At 39.1% G+C, this 7211-nt stretch overlaps 1 non-coding gene across 1 annotated transcript; it reads left to right on the top strand.

Annotated features, from left to right (window-relative positions):
- The first annotated feature begins 4437 nt into the window (after nt 1-4437).
- On the top strand, nt 4438-4544 carry LOC141669080 (small nucleolar RNA R71). Its single transcript, XR_012553378.1, has one exon. It is a non-coding gene; the product is annotated as a small nucleolar RNA R71 (small nucleolar RNA).
- Nucleotides 4545-7211: the final 2667 nt, after the last annotated feature.

A 7211-nucleotide genomic window follows, 5' to 3' on the forward strand; every position in this document is an offset into this window, starting at 1 on the left:
TAGCCAAAAGTTCTTTCTCTGTAGTAGTATAATTCAGTTGAGCACTATTGAGTGTCTTACTAGCATAGTAGACCACATGAAATACGTTGTTCTTCCTCTGCCTAAGAACTGCTCCAACTGCATAATCACGTGCATCGCATATCATCTCAAAAGGCTCATTCCAATCAGGTGCGGTTATGACAGGTGCCGTGATTAAACTCTTCTTTAATGTCTCAAACGCTGCAAGGCACTCGTCATCAAATTTAAAAGGAACATCTATCTCTAACAGACTGCACAAAGGCTTTGAAATTTTTGAGAAATCTTTGATGAAACGCCTGTAGAAACCCGCATGACCAAGAAAATTGTGAATTCCCTTAACAGAAATAGGTGGAGGAAGATTCTCAATGACCCCCACCTTGGATTTATCTATCTCTAGACCTTTATTAGAAACCTTGTGCCCGAGAATATTGCCCTGATACACTATAAAATGACATTTCTCCCAATTGAGAACCAGATTGGTCTCAACACACCTCTTGTGAACATGTCCAAGATTTTGCAAGCATTGATCAAAAGAATCGCCAAAGACTGAGAAGTCGTCAATGAACACCTCCACATTCTGACCAATCATGTCAGAAAAGATGGCCATCATACATCTCTGAAATATGGTTGGTGCACCACACAGACCAAAAGAAACCCGTCTGAAGGCGAAAGTACCAAATGGACAAGTGAAGGTAGTCTTCTCCTGATCTTCCGGGGAGATACAAATCTGATTGTAACCTGAATAGCCATCCAGAAGACAATAATAATCATGACCAGCTAACCTGTCAAGCATCTGATCATTAAAGGGCAATGGAAAGTGGTCCTTCGTAGTGGCTTTGTTCAGTTTCCTATAGTTCATGCATACTCTCCACCCCGTGACTGTCCGTGTAGAAATAAGCTCATTCTTCTCATTTGCTACCACAGTAATTCCACCTTTCTTTGGCACACATTGAACCGGGCTTACCCATGAACTGTCAGAGATAGGATAGATGATCCCTGCATCTAGCCACTTCAGAATTTCCTTCTTCACTACTTCCTTCATGACTGGATTAAGTCTTCTTTGCTGCCCGACAGTAGGCTTGCTACCATCTTGTAGCAGAATTTTATGCATGCAGTAAGAAGGGCTGATTCCCTTGAAATCTGCTATAGTCTATCCAATTGCCGATTTGAACTCTCTCAGAATTCTTAAAAGCTTTTCCTCATCGCTACCTGAAAGGTCAGATGTAATAATAACAGGCAGAGTAGATGAATCACCTAAAAAAGCATACCTCAAATGTTCTGGTAAAGGCTTAAGCTCAAGAGTAGGAGCTTCCTCAATAGAAGGCTTGAGGCGTTTAGGAGCTTTGCTCAATTCTTCCATTATAAGAGATTCAAAAGGCATATCGAACTTCCTCTTCCAGGGAGAAGCATTCAAATATTGCAATTGCTCATCACCTTTGTCATCTTCACTGTCCGAATTTTCCAATAAGGCTTTTTCTAAGGCATCAGACCTCAGCATTTGATCAAGTTACGATGTGACAACCAAATCGACCAACTCGACTTTTAAGCACTCCTCATTATCAGTAGGCGCCAAAAACTTTTTAGTCACTAAACACGCGCTAATATTACAGGCAAGTATACGAGTTTTCAAGTAGTATATAATCTTTTCTAGTTCGTTCCCACAGAGACTATAATGGTTAACTATTTAATTTACACACCTAAGCAACAATATTTGGTTATTATTCAATGCTAAGATGATAACAAAGTGAGGTTGTTTATAACTAAGAATTAAACTAATTATTGTAACTATGAGAATAAGATTGACTGAGTTAATATATATGACAAACATGGGATTCTAACTTCATTAAGTATTTCATTCAATAGCCTTATTGTTCTTAACCTTATCATGCAATGGTGATGACACTAATCAGACAACACGAAACTGATAAACGCCAACTTTCTTTGCAAGAGTACCATTCTACCAGACATCCACAAAAGAGATAGAAGCTGAATATGCACCAATTATATTGAGACCCTATATGTCTATAGAATTTGACAACATAATGGTTTAAGCACAAGTTATCTATCTTGATTACATAGGGCAAGTAAGATGGTTAAAATTACCTACGAATCATGCATAATAATACATGAACCTATGCTAGCATGACAAGTTCTAAATCCTTAAATTCACTTTCGCTTCCTTAAGAATTAACACACTATCTTCTAAGTTCGCGACACTCACAAGACGAATACGCACAACCCTAACTAGGATATCATACAATCACCACACACTAAGGCATCAAAATAATTTAACTAAAGAAATCCATAAATAAATCCGCTAGAACCCCACGATAACGATTAGCCCATAATCGAACTCATCGCCAACGTGGGTTCCAATGAAAACATGATATAGCAAACGTAGTCTTTATACGAATAAATAAACCAAAGTACAAACAAGAGTAAAGGTTCAACAAAACAAGAAACATGCATCCAAATTACAACTTAAAACAAAGATTCATAAGAATAAACTAGATCGTCTTCTCCTTTGTTGAATTGTGCCCAAAAGGTCTCTTGACGTCTTCTCCTTGCTTGATGTCTCTTAAAACAACCTAAGTTATGTTTATATAGAAGTCCATGCATCCCAGGAGTCCAGCAAATCAAATTATAGTTGAATCAGGATTTTAATATCCTGACCCAGCGCGGCCGCGTGCTTCACCAGCGTGGGCGCGCTGACTTTCTGTTCTCTCGGCCCAGACGCGCGCAACACCAGCGCGGGCGCGCCTGCCTTTTGCCAAAAATTCTTTTTTTCTTCTTCTTTATTCCTTGCAGCTTCGAGCCAGTCTTTCAAGCTTTTATTCCAGCACATCCTCATTATCAGTAGGAAATTTCATAGCATTGAACATATTAAAGGTAACATCCTGATCTAGCCCTCACATTGTAAGCTCACCCTTCTGCACATCGATCAAGGTTCGGCCAGTTGCCAAGACAGGTCTTCCCAAGATTATAGGAATCTTCTTATCCTCTTCAAAATCAAGAATTACAAAATCAGCAGGAAAGATGAGTTTATCAACCTTGACCAAGACATCCTCCATAATACCTCGCGGATATGTAATGGAACGGTCGGCCAACTGCAAAGTCATATACGTCGGTTTAGGATCAGGTAGATCCAACTGCTTGAAGATTGACAAAGGCATCAGATTGATGCTAGCTCTCAAGTCACATAAGCATCTATTAAAATAAACTTTTCCAATAGTACATGGAATAGTAAAGCTTCCCGGATCTTTAAGCTTCAGAGGCAACTCTTGCTGCAGAATAGCACTGCATTCCTCCGTGAGAGCGACAATCTCTAAATCATCTAGCTTCACTTTCCGAGAGAGAATACCTTTCATAAACTTTGCATAACTAGGCATCTACTCGAGAGCCTCAGCGAAAGGTATGTTGATATTAAGTTTCTTGAACACCTCCAGAAATTTGTCGAATTGCTTGTCCAGCGTTTTCTTCTATAGCCTCTTAGGAAAAGACGGTGGAGGATAGATCCATTTCTCCCCTGTATTACCCTCAGGCAGAGTGTGCTCAACAGTAGTCTTCCTAGGTTCCACTTCTTCATCCTGCTGCTTTACTTCTTTCTCTGGCCCAGCTTCTTCAGTCAAATCTTGAGTTTGTTCAGGATTCACAACCTTCCCAGACCTCAAAGTGATTGCCTTTACCTGTTCCTTAGCTTCCTTCTTTCCTGGAACTTCAGTGTCACTAGGCAATGTACCAGGTTGATGATTTAGCAAGGCATTGGCAATTTGCCCAATTTGATTTTCTAAGATCTTGATAGATACAGCTTGACTCTTGCACATAAGTTTCAACCCCTCCAATTCAGATTTTTCATTAGCTTGTTGCAGCTGGAGTTGTTGTTTTGGTGCATACTGCGGTTGCTGAAAACTAGGGGGGTTGTACTGCTTAGCTGGATACTGCTGATAAGGCTGTTGAACCGCATTCTGAGCATTGCTCCAACTGAAATTAGGATGATTGCGGTTGTTAGGATAATAGGTGGATGGTACAGGTTGCTGCGATCGCTGGAAGTTGCTCACGAACTGAGCTGATTCACTAGAAATTGCGCACTGATCAATCTCTTGGGCACCAGCACAAAGATCACAGACACTGGTGATTTGATTAACTCCATAATTAACCAAAGTGTCCACCTTCATTGTCAAAGCCTTAAGTTGGGCAGATATAGCAATTGCTGCGTCCAACTCCAGAATTCCTGCTACTTTTCCCTGAATCAGTCTCTGGGAAGGATTCTGGTACTCATTAGCAGCCATCAGTTCAATAAGTTCATAATCTTCATCGTAGCTCTTAGCCCACAAGGCTCCTCCTGATGCTACATCAAGCATGGGTCTAGAAGTAGCACCCAATCCATTGTAGAAACAGTTGATAATCAGTCAATCAGGCATGCCATGGTGTGGGCACTTCCTTAACATCTCCTTATATCGATCCCAAGCCTCACAAAGGGATTCTCCAGTTTGCTGTGCGAACTGGGTAAGAGCATTCCCGATTGTTGCAATTTTCGCCATGGGGAAGAATTTAGTGGGAAACTTTTGAGCAAGATCTTCCCAAGTGGTGATAGACCCTGCTGGTAGAGAATATAACTAGCACTTAGCTTTGTCCCTCAAAGAATGGGAAGAGTCGTAGCTTGATAGCATCTTCAGTCACATCATTAAACTTGAAAGTGTCGCAGATCTCGATGAAATCCCTGATGTGCATGTTGGGGTCTTCGGTAGGAGAACCCCCAAACTGAACTGAGTTCTGTATCATCTGGATCGTGCTTGACTTGATCTCAAAAGTCTTAGCCGTGATGGATGGTCTAATGATGCTAGACTAAATGTCATTTATCTTAGGCTTAGAATAGTCCATCAAAGCCTTCGGATTTTCCGCTTGATCACCCATAGCTACTAAAATTGGCTCTTCAACTTTCTCTTCTTCTTCTTCCTTCTTTTCTTCCTCAAAAACTTCCCTACGAACTACCACAAGTTCTTCCTCAGCTTTATCCAGTGTTCTCTTACGAGTACGTGAAAGCGTATGCATACACCCTCGCTAGATCACCTGAAATAAAACAAGGAAACAAATAAGTAACAATATCCGAGTCAATGAACTTTAATGACCACTGATGGAAAGCATGTAAACTAATAATTAACACTGCAGCCCCCGGCAGCGGCGCCAAAAATTTGTTAGTCGCTAAACACCATATTAACATCAAAACAATGCTAATTCACCTGATTCATGAAATAAAGTCTGAAATGCAAAAATACTTGAAAACACGTTAAAACACAAATAACTTGAGTAAAAATACACCAACTTAAAGCTTATTAAAGCATAAATAAGTGTCATAAATGCCACTTAACAGGTGGCAGGATGCAAAACATCACCATGTCTGACCAACACATAAGAACCATTCATTTTCTACAACTTACTTTCCTGGAAAGTCAACTCAGGAGCAAAAGAGCTAAATTGGAAGCTCCAGGTGTTAAAAGATCAGAAGCAGATTATAAAGCTGCTGAAGTTCTATATGCTTATAGGCTCAATGATAAAATGATCAGAGATACAGAGAATGATATGAAGAAGGTTACAAGAGCGTATCATGAGATGGTGTTTATTAATGGAGAACCAGAAATTAATCTTCTGAAAGACAATGAACCCATAATCAGCACTGACAGTGAAGGGGAGCTAGTCTTCAAAATCAACAAAAGCAAGATCAGGATCAAAATTCTTCAGGATAAGTGAATCAGACTCAATACAACAAGCCTTGATGGATGTCAAACTATCCACATGTAAAGATGACAAGTTGCTTTGATTCCTATCATTAAGATACTTGATGAAGTGATGGAAGAAGAATCAATCAATGATACTAAAAGAGTAACATGACATCCAAAAAGGATAACAGTCTTCGTAATGTCCAGAAAATCATCACTATTGTTTGATCTTGTTCCTAAATACACCAAAGTCAAATATCTTGAGATAATGCTTCATGAGCTGAACAATCCACCTCCAGTCAATGCACTTGAAATAGAAGCTCGTGATTGTGTACAAGCTAGATTGAATGAGATGAAAGAATCTCCTAAAAAACCTTCAGATCCAAAGAAGAAAGTCACTAAAAGAAAGTCTGTTCAGACTCAAGAAGGAGAAGGAAGCAAGGGCAAGAAGCAGAAAAGAACAAAGACAAAGAAGACATAGAATATATATATATATATATATGTTCAGTCTAGAGGAACACTTCATTGTAATTTGTAATTTAAGAAATCTGGAATTAAATATGTAATCCAGAATGTATTTAATATCTTAATCTGTTTTGAGGTTGTACTTTTTCGTATTATAAGTTGAGTTATTCTTAGGGATTTTCTTGTCGAACTCTAACAATCAAATAGGGGGAGATTGTAAAGCATAATGTAATGTAACATGTAATCAAGGAATTATAACTCAACAAGAAAATAGAAACAGATAAACAGTATTAAACTGTGAAGCACATGAACCCTACAGATGAAGACAGGATAAACACAAAGAACCAAAAGATGCAATTGACTCTTTAAGTCCTCAAAATAGATCATGGGAAGAAGTTCATTAACATGTTCAAGCAACCATAAAGAATAAGACTTCAAAGGACTTAAATCATTAGTTACATCAATTGACTTCAAGTGTTGTAGATCAAGGGTTCAGTGAAAAAAACAATGGATATTCACCAATCTGTATCAGCTCAGAAACACAAGACAAATTGAATTAGCTTCACTCAATGCTAGTTATTTTTGAAACAGACCAGTGCACCAAACATCAGTATTCAAGATGGGATTTTAATTCAGTTACAGAAGAAAATATTGATACAGTGAAGAATGGCAAAACAGAAGAAAAAACATTATAAGGCAGAAAACTTATCACCTTGGTCGTGATAGAGGTGTAAGGACTACCAAGGAAGCCCCTGTGGTCGCAAAAGGAAAGTTAGAAGAAACACTCATCCTCAGTCGCCACAGAGTTATTCCCTCTGTGTAATCTCTGTGGTCGCCACAAAGCAGTCACCATAGAGAATTACTCTAAGGCAACACTGTGGTCTCCATAGAGCAACAACACAGGATACACTGATCTCCATAGAAGAGAAGATAAAGAATGCACCCGTCGCCATAGAATACTTGTGAATGTCCAGTGAATCAATGCAGCAATTCTAAGATTTGTGTGGACAC

This window comes from Apium graveolens, chromosome 6, assembly GCF_009905375.1.
Source record: "Apium graveolens cultivar Ventura chromosome 6, ASM990537v1, whole genome shotgun sequence".
Taxonomy (NCBI): domain Eukaryota; kingdom Viridiplantae; phylum Streptophyta; class Magnoliopsida; order Apiales; family Apiaceae; genus Apium; species Apium graveolens.